The sequence below is a fragment of the Lathyrus oleraceus genome, chromosome 3 (assembly GCF_024323335.1).
Source record: "Lathyrus oleraceus cultivar Zhongwan6 chromosome 3, CAAS_Psat_ZW6_1.0, whole genome shotgun sequence".
In the NCBI taxonomy this organism is placed as follows: Eukaryota; Viridiplantae; Streptophyta; class Magnoliopsida; order Fabales; family Fabaceae; genus Lathyrus; species Lathyrus oleraceus.
In genome coordinates, this window is record NC_066581.1 from 221,201,007 (window position 1) to 221,214,944 (window position 13,938).

A 13,938-nucleotide genomic window follows, 5' to 3' on the forward strand; every position below is an offset into this window, starting at 1 on the left:
CACGCTCCACTCATTTAGCTCCACCTCACTCTCTAATATAGAAAATCCACTATGCAAATCCACACAAAATCTCTCACAAAAATCCTCACAAATCTCCTTCACCTCTCATCGCCTTTATCACCTAACGAAACCCCTCACTCTCTCTCGCGCTCCAACGAATCCACCCTCACATTCACTCTCAACTCCACACCGCCAACACCTTCGTTCACCTTTCACCACCACTTCGCCCAAGGACCGCCACCATCGTCCCTCAAACCACCACGAATCGCCACCCTTCATCGCCTCGCCGTCACCACCACCATAACCCCCAAATCTCCATCTCCATCCACCTACCTCACCGTCGAAAACCCACCATCAATCGCCTCCAAACCCATCCGATCGCTACTCCGCCCCACAACTCAACTACCATTGATCTCTCCGAAAAACCCCAAAATCATAACCTTGTTCTCCTTCCAACCACCACCGGCGTCATCCAGCCGTTCACCTTCTTACACTCATCAGCGTGTACCCCACATCTCCACCATCACACTTCATCCACTCCGCTCAAAACCTTCGAAACCCTCACGAACCCCAACCTTCAAGCTTCCGATTTCTTTTCCCTTCGTAAACCTCATCTTCCATTGCTCATACCCTCTTTCGGCAAAAATCGACCCACTATTTCTAAGACTCATGTTTGTTGCAGTTTATTTTCACTTGTGGATGCTGTTTTTGCAGGTGATTTTAGTAGCTGTAAGTTGTGGAGTCTTGTTGTGAGAATGAAGGGAAGAACGTTAACAGAACTGTGAGTTCTAAAAGAGACATCAAAACAGGGATATGCAAGCTTGGCTCTAGGTTATGGATTGGCTTGTGAATTCACCATCTGTTCCAACCGTAAAAGATTTCCCATCCGAGGCCAACATCATCTTCATCATTTTTCATAAGGTTCCACAACGACTCGTGCTCCCCTCAACAAATTCATCACGATGATCGATTCGGTTGGTAACACTATCTTTAGACTTGTTTATTGTGATGAGTGCACTGTTATGGCATATTCTTGACTCAAATTCCTTGCGGTTTTGTCGAATTTTTGCTTATGTTCTTTACTGTTATAAACTAGCATCGATGTAAACATTATTGAAACACTGTTGTTGTAAACTGGTATTTGGATTCGGTGTATGCATTACATTGTGGAAGCATTTTGGTTTAAAATTCTGTTGCTCAAAGTAGAATGTGTAGTTAACTTTGTGTGTCGGTTACGGTAACGGTTTGCATCATAATTTGCCTTGATATCGTACTGTTTGTGGTAGTTACCATTCAAATTTTGATTTCGAAACGGTTGTGTTGGTGTGTGTTGATTTATTTGTACGCTGCACCGCCGCTTGATGCTGTATGTTTAAAACTGTTGCAGAACATAATCCATAGCTTTCACATATCATGATTTCAGTCACAATTCGGCTTTGATTACATCTGTGAAATTTCAAATCTCTGCTTCATTTTTATCCAAAATATTGATGATGGTAAAATTAGGAACATAAGGTTGCTCTGTTGATTATATATTTCCTGATCTTGGTTAAGGAATTATAGGTTTGTTTATGTTTTTGATTCCTGGAACACGGTCTTACGGTCTTATTGTTGCGTGAATTCTGGATGCATGTATATGTGAATCATGAGCCAAGTGTAGGGATTGTGCGTGTTGTACTGCGGGTGACCATTTGTCAATGCCTTTTATTCGCCTTGAATCATTATATTCGGAAGTTGGTGAATTTGTTTATTATGCTTCATCATGCCATGTAGACTCATGTTCTTGCTGTGGTCCTTAGAGTAAATTAATTTTGATGGCAATGTAGCATAACAAAGCATAAACACATTAAGAATGTTAGATATAATTAGGAGGTAATTAATTGGAATTTTAAGCCTTGGGCTCGACTTTTCTGTGTCGTGATACCATCAAAGACTACAATACATTAAAAGAATATTTCACCGAGTTATGATTTTGCGAATAATATCAATCATTGTTATTACGCTCAAACCGGTTCCGAGCACATCTTCATCAACACGTACCGATTAAATCAATGTTAATACCCATTTTTTTCCTCTTTGAACTTAATTAATTGATTAAAATCTTTAATTAGTTTAATTTCTATTAATCGATTTTAATTAACTTAATTATTTAATTTAATTAAATAATTTTGATAATTAATTTTAATTAATTTAATTAATCAATTTAATCAAATTTTAATAAATTAACTTTGTTAAAAAGAAATTGATTAACTTCTTCCACTCTCACAAACTTCACATTATTTCAAACAAAAAAAAACTATTTCATGTCATCATCATTTCATAAACCATTTCCAATTTTATTTCAATTCAACTTCATTATCCATTCAAACCAATTTCAAAAAAGACACAAACTACAATTCTCGATCCAAACATCGAGCCCATTTTAAAACACCATTGTAAGTCGATTGCTCTTTGCATCGCCATCAACCTCACATAGCTTACTCTTGGGCTTCCTTACAATGAAACCTACTTGGTTATTGATTAATCGAGTAGATGAAATAATACACTAAATAAAATTCATTTCATTCATAAACATGAATTCAAACCACTTTTCAAACCACTCAATTTCAAAAGAATTTTCTCTTTTAAACATAAACTTGGGATGAAAAGGAGATAGTAAGCGTATGCTTCACTATTTCTCAAGCACTTGAATAATTGGCGTACGCCATATTGCGCGAGTTCATTTCACCCGATTAAATCTTAAATCACACAATTTAAAATCACTTTTCAAAATCAAATATAATTTCCAAATTCAAATTATTCAAACTATAACACTTCAAATCATCATATTTCAAATTATTTCTACAAATTCCAAATCCTTTTAATTCCATATTTTTGGATGAAAAGGGGAAGAGTGAGCATTCGCTTCATTATCCCTCGATTATTCGAATAATTGGCGTACGCCATATTGCTCGGATTTTCGTCATTCAATTAAAACCCTAAAACTCCATAAAATTAAAATCACTCCCCCAACTAATTATAAATTTTAAAAGCTTTATTTTTAATAATTAATCTTTGAATGAAAAGGAGAATAGTGAGCATCCGCTTCATTATCTCTAGCTTATTCGAATAATTGGCGTTTGCCACATTGCTCGAATCTTCGTCATCAAATTAAAACACAATCGAATAAATTCAAACTATTTTCGCAAATCAAATGCAACATCCAAACATATCTTTTACAATTTAAACCTCGGGTGATAAGAGATGGGAGGCGTACGCTTCACCATCTCTCGATTATTTGAATAATTGGCGTACGCCATATTGCACAAATTATCGACTTCCTATTAAAATACGCTAAATAAACTTGGATAAAGGAATAAGTGGCGTACGCCTTATTATTCCTTGAATAAGCAAGTAGGGGGCGTACGCCTCACTACCGTGCACATTCGACATCCACAAACAAACTTTCAAAAATAATTCGAACCAAAAAGGAGTAGAAGGAGGACGCCTTGTTATTCCTCAAAAGTATTGAATGATTGGTGTACACCATATTGCTCAAATCTTTCGTCGTTCTTCAAAAAACATCTCAAACAAATCAAACTAATTTCTCGCCCCCGAGCGATCAAAACCAAAAACCCAACACACATCAATTCAACTTGTCACCCCCGCGTGACCAAAACCCTTTTCAAAAGAACACTGTAAGTCCTTTCTAATGCGCACAACAAACCAGTGCTAGAGCCTCCACCGAGAGTAGACAAGCCAGCGTTTAGCCGTTAGAACGCCGACCTACACAGTCGTTCATCAAACAAAACACACCAAATATTCATAGTAGCCCGAACTACGAATGCTCTGATTTCCTTATTGCACTATAAGGATACGTAGGCAGAAGATTGTTGTATCTTCGCGAGCACACTAATAAAAAACCTCCCATTTCCCCCTCCTGAGGTCTGCATCCATATCTATCAACAATTCTAATCACTCTAAGCAAGAAAATAACCTTCAACTAACAGTTAAATAGCAAAATCAGACTAAAAGGTTCCCGTTGAGTACAACGGACGTGAGGGGTGCTAATACCTTCCCCTTGCGTAATCGACTCCCGAACCCGAATATGGTCGCGACGACCATTATTCTATTTTCTAAAAGGTTTTATCGATATTTTCCTATTCCTTCATTGGGATAAATATAGTTCGGTGGCGACTCTGTTCGAGCATAAATATTTCCGCGACCATCGCGAGGAATCGTATTTTTCGAGATTCGACAGATGGCGACTCTGCTGGGGACCCTGCTCCAAGCAAGAGAGAGTCTAGCCTAACTTAGTCTGATTTTGCTATGACTGTTAAAAGATATTCTTTTCTTCCATACTTATTTCTCTGCATTCTTTTCTGATTGCTTGTGTTGTATGTATTTTATCTTGATAGTTTGATATGGGATTTGGTATATGTTGTGAGATAAGCTTCATACCCGAGCTTCGAGAAAAAACATAGAACCCAGAGTTTTGTAGTATTGAACCGGGGGATGTACACCTCATTGGGACAATACGAAGACTCCACCTAGAGTAGATCTGTTTGGAGTATCCATCACAATATGGCTAGCCCATTATTGCACAGAGGTTCTAAATACGATCCGTGAATCTAGGAGCCTCGCCTTAAACCCATGTTTTGGTTTCATGATTGGCGATTGTGTAGTATTGAACTGAAGGGTCTACACCCTGTTCGAACAATACGAGAATCCCACTTAGATTAGATCAGTTCAGAACTCCCATCACGATGTGGCTAGCCCACCATTGAGAGGAAGTTTTGAACTTGATCTGTGAGTCTAAGTTCCTTCCTTGAAAACATAACTTTAGAACCTACCTTTGGGAATTTCTAGTAATCAGAGAAACCCGTACTTCTTCCTGTTATCCTGACGTACCCGACGTATGAATAATCTTGAGTCTATGTTCCTCTCCGAAAAACATGGCAGAATTTCATGCATTTGCATATCATAAGCATGCATTGCATATCATTCTCCCAGAAACAAAAAACTTACACCATATTCTACCCTTTGTCCAGTAACACTGACTACTCGACACCGGTACGAGACACGCCGCAATTACAAGATGACGCTTGAACAGCTTGAAGCAAACCAGGTTTCAATGAGAACAGACATTGACTCCATGCAGGAAAAGATGGATCGCCTGCTTGAGACCATGTTACTCTTGGCCCAAAAGGAGAAAGATGTCGAGACTAGCGCCGAAGCCAGGAAAGTTGCTGCCCAGTTTGGATCGCCATCACTTAGCATCCCTGGAGTAATTGAACTTGATGGTAATCCTGCCCAGCCTAGAGGAGGATCGATCCCTATTCCAGTCCCGATGGTCAACATGAACCCCCACGAGCATTCTGCTACATCTGCTCGACATGGATCCATGATGGGTGATGAGGATCCATACGACGCCTTCTTCATGCCACAACCCGCCAAACCTGTTGTTGGAGGACTTCCAGACCCAGTTGTTGATAGACTTCATGCTTTGGAGGAAAAGTTTAAGTCCTTGGAGGTTCACACTACTCCCGGTTTGGACGCAGTGGATATGTGCCTGGTACCAGGTCTCGTAATTCCGCAAAAATTCAAAGTCCCGGACTTTGATAAATACAAGGGAATCAGCTACCCGAGAACTCACCTTAGAGGTTATTGTCGCAAGATGGCCGCCCACATCAGTAATGATCAACTCCTGATTCATTACTTCCAAGATAGCCTTAGTGGGGCATCCTTGGAGTGGTACATGCAACTAGAGAGAGGTCAAGCCCAGTCATGGAGAGACCTTGCTGAAGCATTCCTCAGGCATTATCAGTACAACACTGATCTATCACCCAATCGCACACAACTGCAAGACATGACTCAACGCAACAATGAGTCATTAAGGGAATACGCCCAGCGGTGGAGAGAGCTTGCAGCTCGTGTCCAACCTCCTCTTCTTGATAAGGAGTTGATTGATATGTTTATGGGAACCCTACACACCTAGTACATGGAGAAAATGGTAGGATCCAGTTTCCCAACTTTTGCTGAGGTTGTCTCCGTGGGAGAACGGATCGAGAGCCAGATGAAGAAGGGAGAGCTACCTTGCGTTGTCAATGCTTCAAATGGGATAAAGAAACCTTCTCCTAATCTCCCAAAGAAGCCAGAAGGTCAGACCAACGCTATAATGGGAGGAGGAGGATATAGGGCACATCTGAATGTTCCTACGCCTTATCACCAGACTGCCGATGTCATCCCAACACCATATCAGCCACCATATCAGCAACAATATCAACAACCTTATCAACAGCCGGCTTACCAGCAGCCGCATCAAAATCAACAGCAACGTGCTCCACAACAACGTCAACCCAATCAGCAGAGGGCAAGGAGGCCAGAAAGACATTTCGATCCTTTGCCAGTATCATATAGCAAGATCCTCCCCTACCTGTTAAAGGATGGATCGGTCGTTCTAAAGGAGATAACACCTGCAACTCCACCATATCCTCCAGGCTACGACGCCAATTCTCACTGTGAGTATCACATGGGTGCCCCAGGGCACACAATAGAGAACTGTAAGGCTTTCAAGCACAAGGTCCAGGACCTGATTGATAGTAAGGCACTTACATTCACGCTAGTGAGGCCAAACGTTGCAACAAACCCCATGTCAGCACATGCAGAGTCGAGTGAAGCTCAAAGTTAAAGTTCCTCACCAGCCTGAACAAGCAGAGCAATCAAGAGACGAAGACCCGTTGCTTTGAATGAAGGCAATCATTATGCCATTTTTACCAGTTTTGCATTCTTGTAATTTGATCTTGTTTGTCTAAGTACTGTATGCTTTAAGCATTGTTATTTGTATTTGGTCTTATTAATGGGATGATTATGCATGCTTTTGAATCAATCTTTCATATTCACTCCTCTATCACATTTACAAATCACAAACACATACTTTTTCACCTCACTTTCTTCGTCACACTATTGTTAGTAAATGTTGGAAGGAGAATGACGAAAACAAAATACTCATAATTGTTGATTGTATGCTTTCGGATAAAATCCTGCTAATGATGTACAGGCATTGTTTTAAATCCCCAAACACTGGAGAGATAAGGAGTTAATCCCTAGTCAACCACTTTGAGCCTAGAAGTAGGAGTTGCTTTCGGATATATAAACCCTTACGCTTAACCTGAGGCAGGGTAGTGTTCAGTTAATCTGACTACACATTCGAGTTACAAGATGAGATATCCCATGCGTGGATCAACTACATACCATTCTTCGCACACATCTTGAAGTATCGAAGGAACCATCAAATCCAAATTTTATGTCGGTTATTTTTCAACGACCAATGAATTGGCAGTCATAATTCCAAATATCAATCAAAAGAAAGAGTTTGCTAAGTCGAACACCTTAAAAGGAGACTTAGGAAAAAACAGGGTAATCCCGATGGATTAAAGCTTCAAATAAAGCGGTCCATGCAAAAGTTAGGGATCAAAACAAAAATCGAGAGAGACAATGAAAGTCTCCAACAAAACAAAAACAAGATTCAGTGACCACCATACCAAAATCAAAGGGTCACCGACATCCAAAAAACAAAATAAGGTGGTTGCCATTCCAAGAGACCTTGAATCACCATCTTTACCCTTACACCTGCAAAAGACGAATGTGTGTGAATTAACTGAATATAGGATTGGAGATCATCATGAAGAAGGGGTGGGTTGAAATAAACTTTGAGCCTTATATCCTTTTGTTTCAATAACCATGAACCAAGCCACATTACAACCTTCAAAAGACATAATTGAAGTAAGGTTTGTTCTGAAAGCATACTATAGCGAGGTTGAGTAAACTGACTCCTAGAGATTTGCTAATATTCTCTTCTCACTATATCACACACGCTAGCTAAATCAAGCACCACGACTGGCCTCATGATCCACTCGTCACACACTGCCACGACATTCCAAATGAATGATTGTTTTTCAAAACTTGCATAACTGTTGCATTAAAATCACCATTTCCTGAATAATAATTCTTAATTGTCAGTCAGTGCTTGACATCAAGGAAATTCCAACAAGGGGTAATTCAAGAGGCACTTGATCGTTGGTGTTGACACGAATCAAGACCATCTCATAAATCAGGGGCATGGCGTCTCTCTGATTATATTGACTTAAGAAGTAGTCAATATAAGACAAATCTCCAAGCATCAGTTGATCAGGGAGGAAGAACACTTCAAAACTCAGCCCGCCTGGGCAGGTCCCTCAAAGGCTAATTAGGGGCAGACCATTGCAAGATTCAGGAGCTGGGAAAAACAGACTCAGACCACGTCATCAGATAACCACTCCCAAGGTTTTCCTTTCAAAGAGAATGCCATTTGGTACCCTACAGTCAGGGTCAAGACAAGTTGCAAGGGGTAAATTCCCTTCATATCTTCAAGACAATTAGGCAGATTGCGTCAGACACTAGTGACTGCTTGAACTCACAAACAAAACGTCGAAAGTTCATACCAGTACAACATCATACCTTGACAAGAAACCTTGCAGCACGTCAAAAGCACAACCATCATGCGTTGATCACGTCGCTATGCTCAGTTACAGGCTGGCCAAATGCATTAGAAGAAGAAATCAAGATCTTCTCGAAGACAAATACACAATATATTAGCAAGAGATCAAACTTGGGGCACCAAGAGTATCCGCACCTGTTGCGTGTTCATCACATCATCAGCTACCGAGTGTCGGGAAATCAGATCCTCCCACCAACCAAAAGTCCAATCCACAGTGACAGTTACCAGACAAAACCAAAGCCCACCTGTTGGCACCCACACAAAAACAAATACAACCGACATTGGTATCCAGAAAATACATCGCCTTTGAAAGGGGGGGCCAATCCCGAACAAACCAATCAGTCTTTGCATTCAAACATGCATCACATACATCATATGCATCACCTCATACATAATGCATACATCACATTTATGCATATTGCACAAATCAAAATCCAAGGTTTAGTCGTAGGCATCCAGGCCAACCCCCAGTTGAGTCATTGTCACTTTCTCTGAGTGAGTTCTTACCCTACTATTGGGCGTTCCCCATTGAGTTACATCCTTCAACCTTTTGTTGATAAGATGTATCCTCAGCTAAGTCAAACATTGTTTCTTTAAACACTTACCTTGTTTCGCGTTGAGCGTCCCTCAACAAGTCGTTTCCTGTAACCTTTTGATGACAGAAACTACATCTCTCCAGAGAATATTGGTTTTGCAACCTTTTGTTGTTGATACTCCAAGCGAGTCTTACCCAGTAATGTTCCAACACTACCCAGCAAATCAGGTTTACCGAACTTTGACAGTAGCCCTATTTTTCCAATATTTTTCTCACTATCATCCTTTTGGTGAAAGTCCATTGAGGAATAATATTGATCATTGTCCTGTTTACGGTAAACGTTATCCTTTTGGTAATGGTAAATCCTTGACATTTGTGATCTTACCGTCATCCTTTTGGTGTCGAAGATCCTTGAATTTTTGGTTCAACCATCATCCTTTTGGTGATGACGTCCAGTTCGATCTAAATATCATCCTTTTGGTGATAGAGATTATGGAGTTTGGTTTAAGCTATCATTCTTTTGGTGATGGTGACATTTGGAAAGTCCAATCCCACTGTCATCCTTTTGGTGTCATCAATATTTGAAGTTATTATGACTTATTATCATCCTTTTGTTGATAACAAGTTTTGAAGTTCTGTCCTTATTATCATCCTTTTGGTGATAACAAGTTCGGTTTGTTTGATCTTACTGTCATCCTTTTGGTGTCGGTGATATTTAAGGTTATTGACTTATTATCATCCTTTTGGTGGTAACAAGTTTTTGTCTTGATCTTACCTTCATCCTTTTGGTGATGGTGATCAATTGCGTTGTGTGTGTATTATCATCCTTTTGGTGATAACAAATTTTGTCGTTTGACAATACCTTCATCCTTTTGGTGATGGTGATTGTTGACTTATTATCGTCCTTTTGGTGATAACAAGTTTTTGTCTTGATCCTACCTTCATCCTTTTTGTAATAGTGATCAATTGCATTGTGAACTTATTATCATCCTTTTGGTGGTAACAAGTTGTGTCGTTTGACAATACCTTCATCCTTTTGGTGATGGTGATTGTTGACTTTTTATCATCCTTTTGGTGATAACAAGTTTTTGTCTTGATCTTACTTTCATTCTTTTGGTGATGGTGATCAATTGCGTTGTGAACTTATTATCATCCTTTTGGTGGTAAGAAGTTTTGTCGTTTGACAATACCTTCATCCTTTTGGTGATGGTGATTGTTGACTTTTTATCATCTTTTTGGTGATAACAAGTTTTGTCTTGATCTCACCTTCATCCTTTTGGTGATGGTGATCAATTGCGTTGTGTGCTTGTTATCATCCTTTTGGTGGTAACAAGTTTTGTCGTTTGACCTTACCTTCATCCTTTTGGTGATGGTGATTGTCGACTTATTATCGTCCTTTTGGCGATAACATGTTTTGTCTTTTAATTATACCTTCATCCTTTTGGTGATGGTGATTGTTAACTTATTATCATCCTTTTGGTGATAACAAGTTTTTTTCTTGATCTTACCTTCATCCTTTTGGTGATGGTAATCAATTGCATTGTGTGCGTATTATCATCCTTTTGGTGATAACGGGTTTTGTTTTGATCTTACCCTCATCCTTTTGGTGATGGCGATCATTAAGTTTGTGTCGGCTTATTATCATCCTTTTGGTGGTAACAAGTTTTGTCGTTTGACAATACCTTCATCCTTTTGGTGATGGTGATTGTTGACTTATTATCATCCTTTTGGTGATAACAAGTTTTTTTGTCTTGATCTTACCTTCATCCTTTTGGTGATGGTGATCAATTGTGCTGTGTGCTTATTATCGTCCTTTTGGCGATAACAAGTTTTGTCTTTTAATTATACCTTCATCCTTTTGGTGATGGTGATTGTTGAATTATTATCATCCTTTTGGTGATAACAAGGTTTTGTTTTGATCTTACTATCATCCTTTTGGTGATGGGGATCCTTTGAGTTGTGTGACTTATTATCATCCTTTTGGTATTGATTTAAGTGTCTACTTGAGGGTTGGCATTGATCTGGCATTCTACCCCTATTACCTTAGTGCTGTTAGAATCCATTGCATTTTCCGTCTGCATTTCTCCATTGCATCCCAAAGGACAAAATTTGGATATTTTCGTATTTAATTACCTTCCACCACGAATGTATGAAGACTGTCGTCATTCTTACTTTCTAGTTCAAGATAATTAAATAGGGGCAACTGTCATACCCCAATTTTGTTCGGCCATATTTAAATTTTCATAGAATTGATTTCATTTTCATTTTTGCATCATATGCATAGCATGACATACATTCCATCATGAATAATACCTAAAATGTCAGTCAGAATGAATTTATTTGAAAATACAGAACAATCAGTTGAATCATTTCTCAAGAACAGGCAAAATCAGCAATGACTGTTTCGGTTATATCTTGACCCGCCTGAGCCTTTTAACCGATACAAAATTATTTTAGAATTTGAGGAAAGACTGTATTTTTTAATAAGTATGTTTTGTCCTGACAATTTTAGTGTGCACGGTTCGATTTTCCGAGCAACTTTATACTCGGTTTCTATTTCTGATTGATCAATAATCTTTGGTTTAGTTATTTAATTAAAACAATTAAAATTTGTTTAAGTCAAATATTAATTAGAGTTTTTTTTTATGATTCTATCTCCTTAAATGAATAATAAGTGTATTAAAATAAAAATATATATTTTTGCATTAGATCCTCTTTTTTTTAAAAAATAAATAAATAATAGGATTTATTAATAAAAATGGAACATAAAAATATAAATTGATACTCTAAAAAAAAGCATTCCCCCAACGGTCACACAAAAGATCCACTCAGTACCTACTCACCACCTAACCCTCTCTCTCTCCTCCTCACACACGTGACTCTCCACTCTCTCTTGCCAGCAAAAAAAAGAAGAGAAAAGAAAAGGAAAAAAGTTCACTCAGCTAACAAACTCCTTTCCTCACACACCTCACGTCACTCACTCTCCTTACCTCACGCTCCACTCATTTAGCTCCACCTCACTCTCTAAAATAGAAAATCCACTATTCAAATCCACACAAAATCTCTCACAAAAATCCTCACAAATCTCCTTCACCTCTCATCGCCTTTATCACCCAACGAAACCCCTCACTCTCTCTCGCGCTCCAACGAATCCACCCTCACATTCACTCTCGACTCCACACCGCCAACACCTTCGTTCACCTTTCACCACCACTTCGCCCAAGGACCGCCACCATCGTCCCTCAAACCACCATGAATCGCCACCCTTCACCGCCTCGCCGTCACCACCCCTATAACCCCCAAATCTCCATCTTCATCCACCTACCTCACAGTCGAAAACCCACCATCAATCGCCTCAAAACCCATTCGATCGCTACTCCGCCCCACAACTCAACTACCATCGATCTCGCCGAAAAACCCCAAAATCCTAACCTTGTTCTCCTTCCAACCACCACCGGCGTCATCCAGCCGTTCACCTTCTTACACTCATCACCGTGTACCCCACATCTCCACCATCACACTTCATCCGCTCCGCTCAAAACCTTCGAAACCCTCACGAACCCCAACCTTCAAGCTTCCGATTTCTTTTCCCTTCGTAAACCTCATCTTCCATTGCTCATACCCTCTTTCGACAAAAATCGACCCACTGTTTCTAAGACTCATGTTTTGCAGTTTACTTTCACTTGTGGATGCTGTTTTTGCAGGTGATTTTAGTAGCTGTAAGTTATGGAGTCTTGTTGTGAGAATGAAGGGAAGAACGTTAACGGAACTGTGAGTTCTAAAAGAGACATCAAAACAGGGATATGCAAGCTTGGCTCTAGGTTATGGATTGGCTTGTGAATTCACCATCTGTTCCAACCGTAAAAGATTTCCCATCCGAGGCCAACATCATCTTCATCATTTTTCGTAAGGTTCCACAACGACTCGTGCTCCCCTTAACAAATTCATCACGATGATCGATTCGGTTGGTAACACTATCTTTAGACTTGTTTATTGTGATGAGTGCACTGTTATGGCATATTCTTGACTCAAATTCCTTGCGGTTTTGTCGAATTTTTGCTTATGTTCTTTACTGTTATAAACTACCATCCATGTAAACATTATTGAAACACTGCTGTTGTAAACTGGTATTTGGATTCGGTGTATGCATTACATTGTGGAAGCATTTTGGTTTAAAATTCAGTTGCACAAAGTAGAATGTGTAGTTAACTTTGTGTGTCGGTTACCGTAACGGTTTGCATCACAATTTGCCTTGATATCGTACTGTTTGTGGTAGTTACCATTCAGATTTTGATTTCGAAACGGTTGCGTTGGTGTGTGTTGATTTATTTGTACGTTGCACCGCCGCTTGATGCTGTATGTTTAAAACCGTTGCAGAACATCATCCATAGCTTTCACATATCATGATTTCAGTCACAATTCGGCTTTGATTACATCTGTGAAATTTCAAATCTCTGCTTCATTTTTGTCCAAAATATTGATGATGGTAACATTAGGAACATAAGGTTGCTCTGTTGATTATATATTTCCTGATCTTGGTTAAGGAATTATAGGTTTGTTTATGTTTTTTATTCCTGGAACACGGTCTTACGGTCTTATTGTTGCGTGAATTCTGGATGCATGTATATGTGAATCATGAGCCAAGTGTAGGGATTGTGCGTGTTGTACTGCGGGTGACCATTTGTCAATGCCTTTTATTCGCCTTGAATCATTATATTCGGAAGTCAGTGAATTTGTTTATTATGCTTCATCACGCCATGTAGACTCATGGTCTTGCTGTGGTCCTTAGAGTAAATTAATTTTGATGGCAATGTAGCATAACAAAGCATAAACACATTAAGAATGTTTGATATAATTAGGTGGTGATTAATTGGAATTTTAAACC

At 39.3% G+C, this 13,938-nt stretch overlaps 1 long non-coding RNA gene across 1 annotated transcript; it reads left to right on the forward strand.

The window, feature by feature from the left end:
- The first annotated feature begins 446 nt into the window (after window positions 1–446).
- On the forward strand, window positions 447–13,198 carry LOC127126426 (uncharacterized). Its single transcript, XR_007804982.1, has 2 exons — window positions 447–831; window positions 12,875–13,198. It is a non-coding gene; the product is annotated as an uncharacterized LOC127126426 (long non-coding RNA).
- Window positions 13,199–13,938: the final 740 nt, after the last annotated feature.